Source organism: Haliaeetus albicilla, chromosome 6, assembly GCF_947461875.1.
Source record: "Haliaeetus albicilla chromosome 6, bHalAlb1.1, whole genome shotgun sequence".
Classification (NCBI taxonomy): Eukaryota; Metazoa; Chordata; class Aves; order Accipitriformes; family Accipitridae; genus Haliaeetus; species Haliaeetus albicilla.
Genome location: NC_091488.1, coordinates 40,797,919 through 40,817,182, shown reverse-complemented (window position 1 = coordinate 40,817,182; position 19,264 = coordinate 40,797,919). Strand labels below are relative to the sequence as shown.

The 19,264-nt window shown below is 41.1% G+C and overlaps 1 long non-coding RNA gene across 1 annotated transcript in view; it reads right to left on the bottom strand.

Moving 5' to 3' along the window:
• Positions 1 to 17,992, bottom strand: part of LOC138685720 (uncharacterized) — a 32,058-nt gene extending 14,066 nt beyond the window's left edge. The window contains exons 1-2 of the long non-coding RNA XR_011325124.1: positions 17,807 to 17,992; positions 1,900 to 1,965 (exon numbers count right to left, since the gene is read on the bottom strand). This is a non-coding gene — a long non-coding RNA (uncharacterized lncRNA). The remainder of the gene's footprint in view (positions 1 to 1,899; positions 1,966 to 17,806) is intronic.
• Between the last annotated feature and the right edge of the window lie 1,272 nt (positions 17,993 to 19,264).

The following is a 19,264-nucleotide window of genomic DNA, read 5'->3' as shown; positions in this document are numbered from 1 at the left end:
TCCCTTACGTAAAATAGGGTAATAATACTGACCTACTTTGTGAAGTGCATGGTCTTCTACTTATGATAGATACTGTGTAAAAACTAAGTATTACTTTTATAATCAAAGTGCCGCCACCTCTGAGCCTGAACACAGAAAGCTGTGAAAACTGCAAATTTATTTAAGAGTTACAGAATAGAAAGTGAAAATTATAACATCAAACTGAAGCTGCCACACTAAGTTCAGATGGACGAGCTGTCCTTCATCCTTCATATTTGCACCATGTCATGAAATTGTGTATAACGTCCTTACAGAGAATAATACTGAGTTTTTAAGGGACAAAATTCTAACATCGTTTGATACTAGCAGCAGGTAATGTTATTAGGTAATGCTTTCCACAGGACACTGGTCTTTGTTTGCTTCTTTGTTTTCCCATGGTCTCCTCAGTTCACACTGACCAGTGCCCAGCAGTAGTTTAGCTGTACAAGCTGATGAGCTCATGCCTTGAAGTGAAAAGATTACACAAGACTCAGCTGCTAACACTCCTAAGGCTGAAAATCTACAAATACTGCCACGTGTATGCGGGGGTGGGAGGGTGGATTTTAAAAAAACTAGGAAAAAACCTGCAAAAACAATGTATAGTATTGAGACTTCGGTTGTCCGTCATCTGCTTTCATTTACTCATTAGCTCTATTGCACCAGCTGAAAGTAAACTTTTTTTTTTTTAATAATTTATATCTGTAACCATACAACAGGACACATAAAATCACTCAGATGACCACATGACAGCTCTAAGGAACTAAAATACAGTAGGATAATTCAGAAGGATTCTTAGATATTATTCCAGGTAGATATATGCCCTCTTGCTTTACTCCTCACTTGTCATCAAAAGCCCAAAAAACAATCTAGAAAGGAACAAGTTACTTTTGGAGGGTAAAGAGGAGAGAAAGTTTGTAAAAATTTCCATGGTGACTTTTCAGCTTATAACCAGATTCCATCAACCTTATTCATCCCATAAAGGGGGCAAATCTCAAGTCACATACAGTCCAACATATGATCACTTCATTGCTTTTAATGTAGGAGGATTGTATTTCCCATGCCCTGGCTAAAGATTAGAAGAAAACTATTGGGGCTGGAGGTGGACACCAAAACTTTTTTTGATGCCAACTCTTTTTTTCCCCCTTTTTCAGACCTTCATCCAAAACACGCTTACTTTGGCAGCCTACGCAGAGGGCTGTGAAATCATAAAGAGCCACTGTTAAATTCTTACCTCTGTGGGACAGTAGAGTAAATCTAATCCTTGCAAATTGCAGCTGTTTTGATGAAAACTGTTTTGCCAAACTAGAAACTATTTTTTTCCCCCTACTTTTCTGGTTTTGTGTTGTTGTCAGGACCTGAAGGGGCTCACGAGACAAATTTTTCCCAAGAGCTTTTGAGGTTGTTCTCTCACCTGCTTTTTAACTACAGAAAGGAAAAGGTGGTGGGGATTGCTGGGAGGGAGGAGGGGGGAAATAATTTGTGCTGTTCAAGAACTTGCCTTCAAAAGACTGAATGAATGGCACAAAGGATAATGAGGCCTTGCCTTTATGCTGCTGGCTCAAATCTGAGGTGACTGAAGATTCCTAAGTGCTTTGTTATTACTCTTGTTTATTATTGTAATGTCTAGGGAGCAATCAAGATGGACAAAGATTTAGTAATCGCTGTACAAACAGGGAGCTGTAGACAGTCCTTGACCTAAAGAACTTACAATTTAAACAGACACGCCAAACATGACAGAACAGGATGTTATCAGTGATGTTGGAAAGCACGTGCAATTGTGGCAGCATGTTCAATACTTTAATGCGCAGTTACACCTTCCTGGATCAAAGTTAAGATTTTCAAAAAGGGTGTGAGATACATGAATGCATTGAGAAAGCTCACCTTGAATTACTAGCTCTGTGAGCTGATACACTCTTCACTGATAGTTTCCATTTCCGTTGCAACATCCTGTAGAAACAAATGCTAAATCTTATGCCATTGAAGTTAATAATGCATTTTCCATTTAAAAGCTCAAAGCAAAAATAACAATCTAAGTTGTTATGAGGTCTTTTCTTGTGCAGGCATCAAGGCAGTTAAGTCAAAGGTATATAAGCGTCACTATATTCCTACTGTGGAGTGAGGAAAGTAGGCAGCAGATGGAATTTAAGGCATTAAATATGGGATAGGAATTAACTACAGAAACAAAATAACTCAGGATTAGATTGGTAGGACAGAATTCAGGGTCTGTCCCACCAGCTTGAGCAAGACTGATCAATAGACTGCATATTGTCAGAAATCTAATAATTGCAAGTACATTGAGACAGAACAGGAAGTTACATGTAACTTTGAGTAGAATAATTCCGGCACTAATAATCCCGCAATCTTTGGGTGCATGAAGCTCTCCCTTTGAAGTTGTGTTAAGGTACAGGCAGCAATTTAGGATAGGGAAGCCTGCACAGAAGTTACTTATGTGAAGATAAGTAGTGGACTTCAGTTCCAGGGAGGTTTATGGCACTTTTTCTGGCATCATATTCAGATTTTAATACTCCGTAAATTCAAATTTTAGTCACTATAGTCTGCTAGGCATTAATAGATGATGCTGTAATCCTTGTACGAATCATATTCCTCCTTGATCTGCAATACAAAAAACCCTATGTCTCAGTAACATGAGAATTTGATCTCACAGGAGAATTGAAAGGCAGATTAGCTAAAACGTAAAACAAGTAAATGATGTTCTTTGGGGAATCATATCTGGCAGTTTACTAAGGAAATTTGAAAGTATAAATATTTACAATAGGAGGTACAAGGGTTTCTCATAATATTATAGCTGATTCCAATTTGGAATACACGCTGTTTTGCTTAAGTTTATTCCATTCGCTTTTGAAATCTGACCCATACTCCACATATAAACTTTATTATTTGCTCATCCTTTCTGTCTCTATCCCTGCTCTGTTATTTTTCTGGGGTTTGTCTTTTATTGGAAATTTCACGTGCTTTTAAGTTTTACCAAAGGATTGCCTTGATAAAAAGCTCTGTAAAAAAGCAGAATCCTAAGCTGATATTTACAAAACAGATTGGTGCTATATATATACTCTATGTATTTATAAATGTGTGTATGTAACATTACTGTTATTTAACAGCATTACTGGCAAATTGAGAGATCCTACTGAAAACCAGGGATAAAAGGCTCTTCCTTGTAGAGTTTACAATCTGAATAGTCAAAATAGACACAGTGTGGAAGAAAATAACTTCAGGTCTTCATGACAGATGTATACTTTCAATCCTTTTTACCTCATTCCTTTTGTGCATCTCAAAAGGAACTTGCAAATTAAATAACACAGTGAGTTTTATACCCATCAGTAAAAAAAAAGCCATCTTGTAATAGGCAGGGCCCAAAGAATGAAGCCATTGTCAGCACAGCATGACACATCTGCATTAGTGCGTCAGGACCCCTGCACCCATGGAAGGAAGACCATAATTAAAACAAACTGTAAGTCTCTAACTAGGGCTGGGCAGACCTCAGACTACGCAGGGATTCCCAGCAGCTTTTAAGTGTGCAGATGCTGCTTGGGCCTTCTCCGAATAAGCCTCATTCAGAAGTGTCTATTTAGTGTCTTCAGCTCTCATACAGTCCGGCTCCTATCACAGTTTACTGCTTGCCATTTCCAAAGCAGAAGATGACTTAAAATAAATTATTTGAAACACACTTTTATCAGCTCAAAGGGAGTTAACCTTAAGTTTGGACCACAGATATATTAGGATGCAGAAGAAAGTAAGTTCTGATTTCATCCAAGATATATTACCCCCCTTTTACAAGGCAGCATTACACGTTACCAGTTCACACACTGAGAACCTGATTCTTTCACTGAAGGATTCTCCTGAATCAAGTGGAGATATTAGTGTCTGGTCATAGGAGAGAAGTGGGACTGTCACAGAAGGTAGATGAAAACTCACAAAAATGGGAAGCTTGGGGCATTCTGTAGTCTGAGGAACACACCATGACATTCAGCCTTGGTTCACTGAAGCTGGAAACTGATGGCACAGGAACAGGCCGCCGGACTACCATCACTATTGGTAACAACTGGAGTGATCATGTGGTGTATTAATCTTACACTGGAGGCAATAGATTAAACAGATACACGGTAGGCAGTACGCTCACAGTAGAGTGTAGTCTCTTCCAGAGCCTGCCCCTTTTCTAAAGACAGCACTGCAGAATGTGTCTTTCCTACTCTCTGCAATAAAATGATGAACCCCTGTGCCACTAAAACTGTTGAAAAAACACTTTTTACCAGCTTCCCAGAGAAATAGCCAATGCCAGCCACAGGTGTAAGTACATTCCAGGGTCAAAGTTGCGTCAGCCTTACCCAGTCTAATGTACTTAAGCTTGGTACAGCTACCCAAGAGATGTATGGACAACTATGCCTCAAAAGTTCAGCCCTCAGAGATTTGAATCAGGCCTAAATCTGAAGTCCAAACATATCATTAAAGTAGCAACAGTTAAACTAGACATTAAGAAATCAGAAACATATCCTTGTCCTGGCCTCATCTTATTTGGAAGTAATGTAACTGTTTTATTGGACAGATCCCTAGATTGTTGCCAAGGGATTTAAATAAGGTCTTGTTATCCACTGAAGCCTCAGGGATCCAGGAATATAAGCAAAATCTTGTGATTCTCTTTTAGATACGGGGCTACTTTGCTTTCAACTATCTATCATCCTTCAGGCCAGGCAGCTTCTGCTCCTCAAGGACTATTTAAAATATGGCTTGCAGAGGAAAGCACAGCCAGGCAACAAAATCCCAAGGATTTACTCTTTTGGGGCTGCATTATGATCAGCAGTCAAGTAGCTCTAAGGTGTGAACTTTAGGTTTAGAGCAAAGATCTGACAGTCCGTCTACAGCTTTGCTGGGATGGGGATTGGTATATATGATACATACCGCTTTGCGGTGCACTTGTATATGAGCAAAGCAGCTCCCACTATAGTAGGTCCTTCATCTGTGACTGCAGCCAGAAGGCACTATGGCAACAGTGATAGCAGCTAGTGCCACAGTCTTACTCAATAAATTACATTCTTAGCCACTGTCTCTAGTGAGCCATATTCAACTGGCTTCATAGCATCTGGTTTGAGAGCATTCACAGGACTTCAGAGTGTGTGTGGGCACAGGACTTAGCACATTGCTCCCATCCTGTTTCCAGCATTTTGCTGTGTTCCTGCAAAAACAATTCATGGGCTGTTTACTCCCTTTCTCACAGCAGCAAGGTTAGCAATGACCTCTCCTGTGGCAAGAGAAAGCTACTGTATAGTCATAACACTGACCTGTAGATTAAAGTCTACAGAAACCTGCATATGACAGGAAAATGGAAACAAACGGAGGGTCAGAAACATGCAACACATGAACAATGGTTTTGAGAGGAAGAGAGGCATCTCTAGATCTTAGAACTCCCCTTGGGAGCCAAATCGGAACATGGGTCCAAATTTCCTAGCTGGCATGAATCTCTAGGCTGAGCCAAAGCCAATACAGACTTTTGTGTTCTAGGTCATGCCTTTTGTGTATTCGATACACAGAATATAAAAGGGGGAGCAAACTTGTTGTCTCTGTCCACCGAGAATCCCCAGCTATTGGAGATTTTTTCTTTGGACAGTTTTATCCCATGCCAATAGGTGGCCCAAGACTAGAGGAGCCCAAGAACAGGGGAGTTGTACGGGTGGTTTAAAACTAACTATAGCTGTGTCTACAAGACCCCTTTGGACTTCTGCCAGGTACAGCTCAGGCAATCTGGAGACCATGGGCCAAGCTGTACAATGCAGGCCTGTGGTGGTTTAAGACCTGAGGCATATGAATACTGTGAAGTTCAAAGGGATGCAGGGAGAAAAAAGCACACAAAGCACAAAGCAGTATCTTTCTGTAGCTGCAAGTTCTAGACCCAAGAGTTACTGCCTTGTCTCAGGGAATAACCTGGAGGCATAATCAGCTCTGATCTGTTTGTTTTCATCTCCTCCTGGGAGCCATTATACGATATTAACAAAATAAATCAATTTTAAATAACTCAGTGTGTAAGCTTACAACAGAGCAGTTGTTTCTGGCATACCTCAGGGACATTGCACAGTCCTCCACCATTATGAATGAATGAATGGGCCTTAGCTGTACTGCAATAGAGTAATTTGTTTTAATAATGTCTGAATATACACTGAGGTAATATTTGTCCAATCCCTAATAGTGTTCCTAGGGCAGAAATTCACATATTAAAGGGAACAGTGTTTATTTACATTTAAAAAGCAGTTATGGACAGAAAAGAGGCTCTAAAAATGACACCAGGAGGATCGTGTTTACTCTCTCCCTGTGGTTTCAGTTCAGACTTGCCTGGTGCACAAGTCAAAGGTGTTTTCTTTTCAATGACAGTTACAGAAACTTCACATGGGATTTGAAAGACATCTGCTTTTTATCCCCCTATGTACAGCAGAGAGCCTGCAACTGTATTTAACTGAAGAGCAGGCAGCGAGGATAGACTCCAGATGCCCAGAATCTTCTCAGCCCTTTACAAGAGTCAGTTCTCCTCTTAGAAAAGGAACATTTTGGTCGGTGCTAAGTAAAATCCATATACATACTAGAAGCACCACAGAAAAAGCACTGTTTTCAGGGTGGGAGTGGGTTTTTTTGGTCTGTTTTCTAATGTTAATTCCTTCTCCCATTAAAAATGGCAGAATGCTTGAGAAGGGAAGATTATACTATGGTCTTTAGGAAAGCCTTCCTGGGGAAGATTGGATAGAGACATATTGATGCCTTTAAGTAAGCTTAAGAACTGAATATTGCATGTCTGTCATTTTTGATTCTCCACAAGTATCCTGGAATCAGTATCTCCTCTCAGTCCAATACTAAACTGTTCTGAAGGCATTCCCTATGCTGACCTGCTTCTGCAGAGATTCTACCTATTTCTTTTTAATTTATGACAGCTCTTTGGAACGTTTAGTTCTGACTCCAAGAGCAACTGTTTTTAAAAGAACAGGTGAGATCTCATTAACAACAAAACACACAAAAATAAATTGCTGTAGGGCAAGATTTGAAGGCCCAAATTCTCTGTTAATAGCCAACTATTCACAGTCATTTGATAAAGGCTAATCTGTATTTAACTCTGGCAGAACATCTTGTTTGGCCACATGGTGTTTCAAATCAAAAAAAGATTAGTTGCTGAGTTTTATGCGGTATATGCATGTTTTTGGAAGGAACACTGATGACTGCTTTCTGTTCTCCAGGCTACCTGCTTACTAGACTACATCATTCTTGATGCAGGGATTCAATACATTTTTTGTTGGGGCAGTTCGTTGCATCATAAAGGTAGGTCTGCTGCTCCTGGATTGCTGCTTCAGCAGTGGTGGAGCTTGTGAGAGCGCTGCAAAAGCATGATGCTGAAGATAAGGTTGAGATGGAATTTCCAGGCTCAGCATTGCAATCAGTTATAGCTGTCTCTCTCTTTCCAAACAACAATATCCCTTCTGGGCAGCAGTTACTGATGTTTGGCTTTGACTCAGAAGCAAAAGTTTGCAAGCTTTGGAAAGTTTGAATGTAATCATTTGGCTGCCTTGCAGTTATCTCAAGTGAACAAAAATGTTTTTCATCTGTTAGGAACTTTGTTCAGCTCAAGGCAGCTGAAACATCATTCCAACACTTCACAAACCTTTATGCTTCTCCCTTTAGTATTTTCTTTGTCAGATTCAGGATGTGGACTCTCTATAGAAACTGCTTAACAAAGTGAATAAAACCCAAATGCCTGATACTGCTGCAGAACTCAATTTCATTGGGGGTGACAGCCCCATATTTCATCCATACCTGACACGTTCTGTTAAAGCCACCAACTACGAATACAAGTTCTTCTTGAGGAAGGAATATAAATAACATGAGTAAAACCCTTTGCTGGGTTTTAGAGGCACTTAGAGGCAGAGGTAAATTGCTCAATTTATACCTGTAACAGAAGCTCTGTGACAATCTACATGACAATCCCCATGATACAGCAGAGTTTCATGAATCCACATTGAGAGGAAGATAAAGATCAAAAGAGTGATTTTAAAAAAATATATTCACTACATTAAAAATACAGAAGAATATAAACAAAGTTTGCTCCTAACAAAAAGAACTTTGGCAATCATTGCTAAGTTATTATAATACCCTAAATTTACAGTAAACATTCTTTACCTCATAAAAGTAACAAAGTCATAATAGGAAATCTTATCACAAAACTGTGAGACTGATTTATACAAAGAACCTTATGTTTACATTGTAATTTAGGGTATTTTAATGTGCTTACTTTTGATCACAAGCATCAGGCGCATTTCGGAATTGGAATTAGGTCTCTCTTAGTAAATATTTCCTCATGTTTTAGAAGAGACCACTGTAGAAGTTACATTATAAAAGTGAAAATGAATGGCTTTTGAATATTTTTTCAATTGCTTTTCATTTCCTTACAATTGTGCATAGACAAAACCACAGCATCTTCATTAAGTAGAATAGCATACAAAGTCCTGTTTTTAAGTTAGGATGGAAAAGAGCCAATTCCTACATCACTGCTGAAACCTGTCACTAAATTTGCTCCTGTAGAGGCAGTGAAACAGAATCATTTTCATGAGAGGCAGCATCATCAAAATTCCTAAAGGGAGCTCCTGAAGACAAACACTGACATACCCCGGTTATTTTCTGCTGAAGAGCCAACTCAATGCCCTGACAGCAATATGCACATTGTCACTCACTCATTATGTCTTAGACTAAATATTCTTTAAAATTGCTGCCTGCTCTGAGTTGCCCTCATTAAAGGTCCTCTAAAGAATTATGGGTGGCTGTATCTTAAGGCGGCTGTCTGGTTATGTGCAGAGGAAGTAGCTGAAAACATATTTAGAAGTACAACTATAGGTCAGGTACATTTCTTCTAATGAAGAAGAGCATGGAAGCAGTGAGCAGTGCCAGCCCAAAGGGTATAGTGCTAATTGATGAAGCTTTTCAGTATGCTTTAGTCAAAAAGGTATGTACAAGGTCCTATCAAAATAGCAGGTCTGAGTTTGAGAACACTGTGATAGCTAAAATATTTCTCCCTTTAATGCAGCTGCTTTAACACAACATTATTGTTGTCAGGTTTTCTTTGACAGCAGTAAATTCGGGCTAGGCTTGACTTAAGGATGTGTGTATCTTCTTTTAAGAGAAAAGTAAGTTAAGGAGCATAAATATACAGCCTTCAGCTGTTTTTCACAAAACTCAAGTGATGTTTCTTAGTGTGACATTAGTAAATAAACATTCACAGTCTGAGCCAAAGATCACTAAATTAAATTGGAGCCTTTTTGGCTGACTTCAAGGGGCAAATGAGCTATCATGTATAGAGGATATTTTGTTATTATTACAGGCATAAGATATAAAGAGCTGCCTATGATCTGCATAAGCACTTTGAGGATGCTTTTCCAGGAAGAACAGTGAATTCTAGAAGAATATGAAGAGCAATTGGAAACCAGCAAAAGAGAAAGTTACACCCTTTAGCAGTTTTTATCTTCTGTGTGTGAAGAAAAAGTGCTGTTTCATCCACTGATAACAGGAAGTATAGCTACATCAGAAATGCCGTTTCATCCAATGATGATAGGAAGTATAGCTACATCAGACTGCTCTGAACCAAACTGACTTGAGGGACAATCTGCCCATTCCCCCGCTTTTAAAACTACTTATAAATCTATCCTGCTTCACTGGAAGAACAGAGGAGTGACAGAATTCATGGTTCACTGCAACCACTTAGAATATGCCTTTTTTATTTTTTTAAAGTCAATCTAATGTATTTTGCACTTTCTGTGCTAAAGTACAAGCCTCAGAGTGGACCTTTTTTCTTTTTTTTTGGTTAAAACTGGCTTTGGTGGTTTATTTGTTGTTGGCTTTCACAGTTTGCTCTGGTCTGGAGAGATTCAACATGGAGATTCTCCAGCTTAGTTTTCACAGACCATGCATTCTTGTAAATAATTCCCAGAACAAAAGATTTTAGTCCAATGCCATTTATTAAATAGCAGTGGGCTGACTTTTTCCTATCCTTTCTTCCTCCCTGTTTCCTTATGTTGAAGCACATTTCATTTGGCAGTAAGCAGGAAATGAGTCACTGTCAGGAATTGAACCATCAAGTACTAACCAAGTCCTAGCGATATCCAGTAATTAAAATGCTACAGGTCAGCCTGAGCTACAGAATTTACACCTGGATTCAAAATTTCACCAGTATTTAGGCTCACAGGAACTGGAGATCTGCTTTAAGCTCAGCTTGATTTACACAAGGCAAAACCACGTTGCATTTCATTACAGTATTCTTTGTAGCTGGTGCTTGTTTGTGTGTTAGACAATGAAATGTAAGGACTTCATTGGCTGCAAGGACCAGCAGCCATGTGCACAAAAGCCAGTGCAAAGTCTCAGAGACAGATACTGTGCTTGATATTATGCAGAGACTACTTTTGTTCCCTTCCACTTGGTCTTCTCCCTAAACAAGTTTAAAGACAATACTGACAAGATGTATCTACAGAAATGCAATGAGACTTAGGCAAATGAGGATGGCATTGTACAAAGACAAAACTCAGTGACAACGAGCCCCTACCAAGCAAATAAATAATTAAAAGTTCTGGAACATAATAAAAGATAACAAAGTGTCTGCTTAAGGAAATACCGAAGATTTCTAGTTTGCTAGTAAATTAGAAATCTATTGAAACAGTTAGAAAACTAGATGTGTTATAGAAACAGTGCATTTGTGTATGAAACACCTGTTGCTGTAGGGCTCTTATTCTGTCTCGGGGCTCTGTATTTCTGACAGAAATAATAATAGCAATATTAATAATAATAATAGTTCAAAGCACATGCTGTTAGCTAAACTAGAGGCATTCATGTATAATACTACAGTACAGTCAGGAAACCGCAGAACCAAAATATTAATGTTGGAATGCTGGAGATGAAAGGACAAAGAACACAGGATGAGCACAGAGTCTGTGTTAGGAAACACTACTCTGAATATACAAACTTTGGGAGAGGAAATAAAATCTCTCTCAAAACCTGGTTATTTGTAGAAAAGCAACAAAGTAAACTGCCCCTGGGAAGAGTCGGAGGTGTCACATTCAGCTCTCTCCTGCTCTTTTTGCAAGTATGGTTTTCACGCCACATGTGACTGGATTGTTGACTGCTCTGTTTCCTGGTAAGCAAGTTTACAGATCTAGCCACCCTGCCATTATGAGGTGGGATATAGTCTGCAACAGCCACTGCTAAAATAACTACTGTCTCACTTTCAACAGGGATTTCTTAGTGGTAATATATGGGAAGGGATAGAAACAGTTCAGCTGGTTTTCAGAGAGATCAACATTTGCCTCATTAATTTGTGTATCTGGATTTGGAAAAGAGTGAAATTAACGGAGCTCTTAAAATCTGGCTTAAAGTTCAACTGAGTCCTTTGGACAAAGCCACTAAACACAAAGTCATTAAAGAACAAATTATCAAAGTGTGATAACTGTAAAAATAGCAGGTGATAGTAACCTCAAGCCACGAGTACCTTAACTACCCAAAGCATGGGCAAATGAAAAGCAGTTCAGAAACCTCAATCACATCAGCAAAACAGCTTCATTAGGTACTCATTTATATCACAAGGGCATGCATGCTTTTATATGGATTAGAGCAGGGGGAAGGAGCTATGCAAGTGACAGCAAAGAAAAAGAAGAAACAAAATTCAACATATCAGTAGATGCCCTGGTAACTCTGAGAAAAAGTCTAGAAAGGCAGCTTTCACCATGCTGTCACTGAAAAGTTAAGAACTGAAAACAAAGAGACAACTTGATTCCTACTGTATTTGGGGCAATATGTCCCTGTATTTGCATGCTTTGTAAATACACAAGATAACATCAAAGATATCTAATCTAATCCATTTTGTGTCATTAGACAGGATGATGCTCTCTTCAGAGGCAGTGAAGTTTTATGACAGTCAAATCTTAGGCACTTATGCTCCATGCAGAAAGCCAAATGTTGTGATATCCCCCTTGCAGGATTCCACTGAAGAGGGCTCCACGTGCTCTTGCACGTTTCAGAAAACTGCTGCATTAAAGCTCTTAGTCCTTGGTAGATATTGGGTACTCAATGAGAGCTGTGGCTCTGCACAGCTCCACCCTATGAAACCCGGAAATTCTGCAAGATCACAGCTGTAAAGTCATTGGGGTCCTTCAATGACACACTTGAAAAAGCAGGTCCAGCAGGCTCCAAAGTCTGCATTCAAGATTATTCAAAGATTTTGGAATTATTGGGCTTGTATAATATTAACCTAAAGCCACGTCCTCAGCTCTTAGGCAAAACTCATCTCATCATCACCATCTCTTTTCTTCATTTCCATGGAGCTTTGCCAATGCAAACGCAGCTAAAGCTGAGCCCCGTGAGACATGGTGTCATGGCTGCTGCTGGGCTGGACCATCCTACTTAAAATTTCTGGGCCACTATCTGACATAGCATACAACCTAACATAGTAAAAATCTTCATTGCTGGACCCTCCACTTTGAGTGTCAAGTCAGATGTTGGAAATGATGGAGCAGTTCCAGGGACACACATCTCTAAATTTGCAGAAAGAGCCTTGACATCTGCACCTGGACTGTCACAGATTTTGCCAGCCACCTCTGACATACCATCACACTGGCACATCAAAACCTTTAAAGAGGAAAATCATCTTCTTTTTCATATTCACTCTTTGCTCACGTTCAATGCAAAGAGTGGATTTTGTAGCTTTTATTAACATAGTTACATAAAACAAACTGAAGATGTAAAATTGTGCTCATTTCTCAGATAAACATCTCAGTTTATTTTTCAGATTATTTCACAGCTAACCACTTCTAAAGATGTTAAGATACACATGAACACAAAAGGACTAAGGAAGCTCGCTGGGATTCTAATGCGTGTGTATATAGACATTGCCTTGCAAGGGAAAAATATTCATCATTTTCAGTGGTGTTTTACTGCTGCTACAGTCCTGCTCACATTGCATTACTGAGCAAATTGGCAGCAAATATGATTCCACCATCTATCCAGCAACAGATTTAAGGAAATTGAGATGTTACACTGAGACACGGTTCTTCCGTCTGTGGCTTAAAAAGGTGGAAGATTTATTCAAGCCCAGGGTAAACAAACATGTCAGGAAGTCAGATGAGAGATCCCAGAATCTTTATTGGTGAAGAAATAACAAAAATATTCTCCTTGTGCTTAGAAGGGAAACCAGGGGCCCACACTTTACAACGAGCTCACTACAGACTTTTGGAGGGAATGGGCTTTCCAGTAAAGGAATGAACCAGTTTCCAGACAAGCTCGCCTTCCTCAGTGGCTGGGGATTGACAATACATCTATATTAACAGTGCTAGGAACTGCAAGTGTGATGTGAAATGAAATATTTATGATGTTATTGCAAGCACTACATACTTATAAACTGAAAATTCCTATAACTTTCACTGGCAAGCCTGTTCTCCACTCCACACAGTACAGGCTCACAAAATCTACATGCTTCAAGGGCTACAGTTTAAGCTCCAGAAAAGCAGCTTTCTGGCCTGGAGATAGATAAAAGCATTTGTAAGATAATGTCAATATTCTTTTCTTATGAACTTAATGCTTGCTTGAGAGTTCTAAAAACTAAGTTTACCAGGAAAAATACAGTCTTTCTCTCTCATTATGTCCTCTCCATCAGGCCCTGCCTGATGCAGAGAAATTTTAGTAAGGGGATAAGATATTAAGAGACAGCAATTGTCTGAGTCCACAAACGTCTACTGACAAACAGTAACTGGAGTTTATTGCTGTGGTGATTTCTGCAGTATGACAACAACTGTTTTCTAGCTAGTTCATTGAGGTCACAACCTGCCATCAACAGATCCCTAGTAACAATCCATGCACCACGTTGGTAAGAATAAACAAAGATGAACAGGGTTTAAGGTCATGTAATAAGACTCCCTCTCCCAGGGATATCAGGACATGTAGAACAGAATTCGCTTTAGTAACATGGAAATAAATCACTGAAGAGAATGGTCAAATACTCTGGTTATAATATCAGTGAAAAAGCAGCACGTCTCAAAAATGATAGGCCAGAGCAAGTGAAATCTTCCTTCCTGTGCCACAGGGATCTCCATCCCACTCTGTCAAGGCCCTCTCCTACAGGTTTGATATTCACTTATATCCACTAAAGCTTTTATTCCTATTACAGTTGGGTCAGAGCCAAACAGTTCAGATTACCACTGAATTCCAACCTTTTCCTCTAAGCTCTGGGATGTGAGGACATGGGTCACATGTTTCTAATCAGTAAAAATAAAGCCAGGCCTTGGGGATCTTCAGTAAAGCACCCAGCATCCTGACAGAGAAGAGATTTCTACAGTGCAACTACTAAAGGCAGTGAGGCCAGCTGCCCCAGTCTCATTCCCTCAGCCTGAGTGTGTGTGGCCCTAACCCACCGCTGGTTCTTCTGGAGGCGGCACCTGGGTGCTGCGTTTCAATAGAAGTGCCCTATTCACACCTATTAGGCTCAACTGCTTACAGAGAAAGTGCCAGGGGATAAACTTGCAAATTCACTTCCCAGTTCTGTACCTATTTCAGAGCCCTACAAATCTTGGAATTACTAGGTTGGGGAATCATTTGTTTCTCTCACAGTTCACAGTGCAACAGCCTCTTAAGCCAACCCAGAGACACAGTAAAAGAAAGGGCTGGGGCTACGTAGCAAGAGTTGAAGCCCCAGCAAACCCCTGAATTCAAGGCATGTGGAATGACTGCCTGGTACTTGCAATTCTGAAAGCTGGAATTCAGCATGGGCATTTGGGAGCTGATCGATGAGCTCCTGGGGCAAGAATCTGCCTTATTTTTCTTCTGTAAAGTACAGAGCATATTTATACATCTACACACATATTTTACTTACTATGACAATAAACCCTTCAGAATCTGCTATTAAGTACTCTGTAATTTTCACAAAAGATGGATGAATCAAGTTATAGTGTCTGTAGAGTACCTGCACTAAACATCCATGGCAAAATTCATACAAACATTTCGCATCCATCGAAGAATATAAACCAAATTTCCTCAGCACCTCCCTTCATCTTCCACGTCACAGTGTTCACAACTTCTGCTTATCTAGTAAGATCATTTTGAGTGCCTAAATTTGCATTTCATAGGATCAGCTGCTTTCTTCCACCAGCAGCTAGAAAGGATTTACCTCATTAACAAGGGGCTGTTTGAATGACAAGTTTCTAATAGATTTATTTCACTTCCAGTGAAGCCAGGTTCTGACATGGCCTAAACTGTAAGCAGAGCAGTGCATATATAGTACAAAAGAGAACAGGTAAGTCTGGTGGGCATGTCAGTTGTGCCGCCGTGGCTCACATGCTCACAAATAAACTGACTGGGAGACAGGGGAAAGAATTTTTCTATCAATCAGGTTTGCACAGGCACTGGAGATGCTCTGTTTTCTTTCCCACAGACTCAGACATGCTTATTTGCCAGAGCTGAATGCATTCACCAGCACCTGTCTGTTGCAAGGGTGTTCAGCAGAGGGATTATTTAGTCCTCCTATTTACTGACTGCAACTAAAGACCGCTAAACTTTCCAAATATACCAATCCTTGCAGCGTAATTAGCCTGAATCTGGTTTTATACTGGCAATTCAACACAATGGGCTTCATTGTGACAGATAAAGAATGCATATTTTATGGACTCACCATTGGTGGGTAACAAGCAGCAACTTTGCTACAGAGACTAGCACTGGTCTCTGTAGATGAAAGAGGAAAGGTCACTTGTGCTCAGCCACACTAAGAGGCCTAAAAGGAGAGGAGCTACTGAAGAAACCTGAGCATCCACCCAAACGTGCTGACTGTAAGGTCTAAGGCTGTTAAACCATCCTAAAATCTAACCTCCGCCAGTGAGGAAATTTATTTCCAACTATAACAATGGATTCATTATAGTAATTTGCTTCATCAAATGTCATGCAGCAGGTGGAAATAGGTCACGGCTCAGAGGAAAAGTTCTCAGTAAATAACCAAAGTATTTTTAAGTGAAAAAGCCCACAGTGAGTTGTTTTTCTCTCTCCTCTCCCCCAATCCTGTTTGTCATGACTCGGGCTCACAGGTCATCTCCCAAAAAAGACTTGAAAAAACCTTTTCACCATGATCTCTTCTCAAATCACAGTGAATTCCCTCAGCATAATGCCTGGTGGGTTTTTTGTTCATTTCTTGCTAAATAAAAAAAATTTCAAAACTGAAGGGCAGCTTGCTTTATTTCTACATAACTGAGAAGTTGAGATTTATTTGATGTGATCTCCAAGTGAAGTGTAGAGGGAAAACAGGATACTGTATCTGGCAGCAAATATGTGGCAATCACACAAAGTAAACTCTTGATATGTCTGTAATCTCTTTGTTGGCTTATCCCTGATTCAATTTAAGGCTCTGGAAAAAGCCACCAAACCTCTTCATGTGAAGTGTGAGATGGAACTTATTAGTCATGGCAATTTGCTTCTCATGGGATGCCAGCAGTCAGAGACCACGGTGTACTGAAAGAAACAAACCTAGAGGTGTAAGTCGTGAGTCCCTCAGTCCTCCTTGGAGTTACCACTGAGAAGAGAGTTCCAGGTAGTTTAACACACAGAAGTTAGGCATATGAAGGAAAACCTGAGGGAAAGTCTGACTCACAAACTTTTGGGTTTTGGCCTTTGACAAACTTTTTGGCTTTTGACAATCTTTTTGTCTTTTGTTTTCTTCAGCCCTTAGTATGCAATCAAATGCATTTGCCTTAAACCCATTAAATAAGAGGGATGGGAAGGGTGGTTGCAGATTGTTAAGAGGATGTAATTCTAAAAGGGTACAGCTAGAATACCAGAGTTACTTCCAATCTCTCCTTCAGGCATCATTTTTTCTTGCATTTTTTCTTATTCTTTTCTAGTTCTCAGGTGACAACACACTATTCGCTGAGAAAAATGGACTCATCCATGCCTATTTGTATTTTCAAGAATTACATTGTCCACTCTGTTCCTCCTACCTCATTCTAGACAGGTGAAAAAACCCCCTTTATTTCAGGCAGACAGGACATATACATGGGCAACAGGTGCTCCAGATACTTACACATCCCATTAGTCTTTGGTGGAGGTGACACGAGGATAGGATATTTCAGACACCCAAAAACACTACCAAGGCACGTGGGGCTTGAAAGAAGCAGCAGAATGAACCAGGACTTCCATCCTCACCCAAATATCCTGAGCCTCACCTAAGTCCCACATGAAGCGCCCATACAGCCTGGCTGCAGGGCAGTTTGGCCACCATGCATTAGTTTGGATCCGCCATGACTGTATAAGACAGGAAAAGCAAATGGGACCACGGCTGCGTAGCGGCCCTTGCGGCCCACTCTGCTGGTTTGCTTGGGGGCAGAGGAGGGGAGTCAGTGGAGGAATTTGTGAGCAAAAGCAAGGGGGAGTGGTGAGGTGGAGGCAGAGAGGAGGAAGGACCCCACAGCAGAGAATATTGAAATGAGTGCAAGGGAGCTGCCGGGCAGCAGCTGAAACAAAAGCCCAGAGAGCACAAGCTCTCTCCCACCTTCAGGAGAGCTCGAAGGAGCCATGGCCACCAACTCTTCCCTCAGCAGGTGCTGCCCGGAGTCCAGTCCCCCTGCCTGCTCCTCAGCAGCAGCCCCCTAAGCCCCTGCCCCTGCCTCCCCTCACGGGGCTGCTCCCCGTGCCCCGCCCGGGGGGGCGCCCTCCCCTCCCCTCTCCTCTGTGGTGCCGGAATGTTCCGTGTCTCACCTCACAGGCCAACCGACCACAACCGCCAGCCCCTCACCTCCCCACCGCAGCACCTCTCCACCGCGGCTTTTCCAACCTTCTCCTACTTCTTCCCCGGGGCAGGCCCCGGCCCCGGCAGGGCAAGTGGCAGCCTCCCAGCAGCAAGCTTGAGACGGTCGGGCACCTTCTGCGGCCCTCGGGGGAGGAACCCACACGTCCTAAGCTGAGGGTTGAAACCTCGTGCAGCAGCGTCATGCCCTGACATAGGGCAGAACAGCCTCTTCTGTGGGACAGGAGGGTCAAGGCAAGGTTTAGTGAAATGTGAAGAGGCGGTTTTGCAACAGAAGCTCGAGAGCGCTTGAAAACAACTGTGTTTTCTTCACTGCCCAGCTCGGTGCAGTGTGCTGCCAGCTCCGGTGTCTGGTATACCGCTAGCAACACCACCCTAACCAGACTGACGAAAATAACCAAGGACAGGGTCATGTTTTCTTTTTTTTTTTAACTGCTTTTTGTCTCAAATGAAATCAGGGTGAAACACCTGGTATTTCAGGGTACCCTTTGCATGGCAAAGCAAGGTAAAATTGCTAACCATGAGGGTGAGTTATGCTGGCTTAGCAAGAAGCTTGCTCCACGCCCACCAGCGGGCCCTTCAACATGAGCCGGTTTCTCAGGGTGAGCTGTGGGGCTGTACTCAGGCTTTTGCTTGGCGCCTCCTCCTCTGGTGCATACAACTTACCGCCTCAGGGCGTATCCATCTTACTGCACATCAACACGTTTTAGGATGAAAAAATATGGAGATTTGTTTTTTCATGATTTCAAGTTATTTAGTGAAAAAGCAAAAACTTGCAAGGTTTCGTTTGAGTTTGTTAACCACTTTTTTAGCTTTCTCCCTTTTCCCCTCCTTTTTCCTTTAAAGGACAGGCAAGTGTTTTTTAAAACAACAGCTCACTTAGTTGGAAAATAAAGGAAGAAGCAGTGAGAAATTTTGAGTTAAATGGGAAAAATATTTTTGGCAAATTTTAAGGAAAACACTTCCAAATGTTGATCACACTTTAAAGTGAATGCCTTTAGCTAATTTCCTTAATTCTTTCCCTGAATTATGAGACAAGCTGCAGAAACAGATGGACCAAGGATTATACTTGACTGTATCTAGCATCTCTCTGTAAATTCTTAACCCTCTGTTCCTACTTCTCCTTCCTCAGTTGAAACGCTGCCAAAGGGGATGTCAGGCTAAATTCAGGACTCTGCTGAGAAAGCGACCACAGCCTATGCAGGAACAAGTGTGGTGCCTAACCAGCAGCTCTCTTATGCAGTTCTTAGCATAAGTAAGAGAGGCAGAGCACGATGAAGCTGACTATGGCTAGGAGAGAGATACAGTACAGATGCCAGTCCTCCCAAACTCCAGAATAGTCCATGAACAGATATGTAACCTTGCTACAATCTGGAGCAGCCCCTTGGGTATCCTTATACTGAGGGCCACATAAACTTTGAGGTACTTAAGTTGACGATAGAGGAA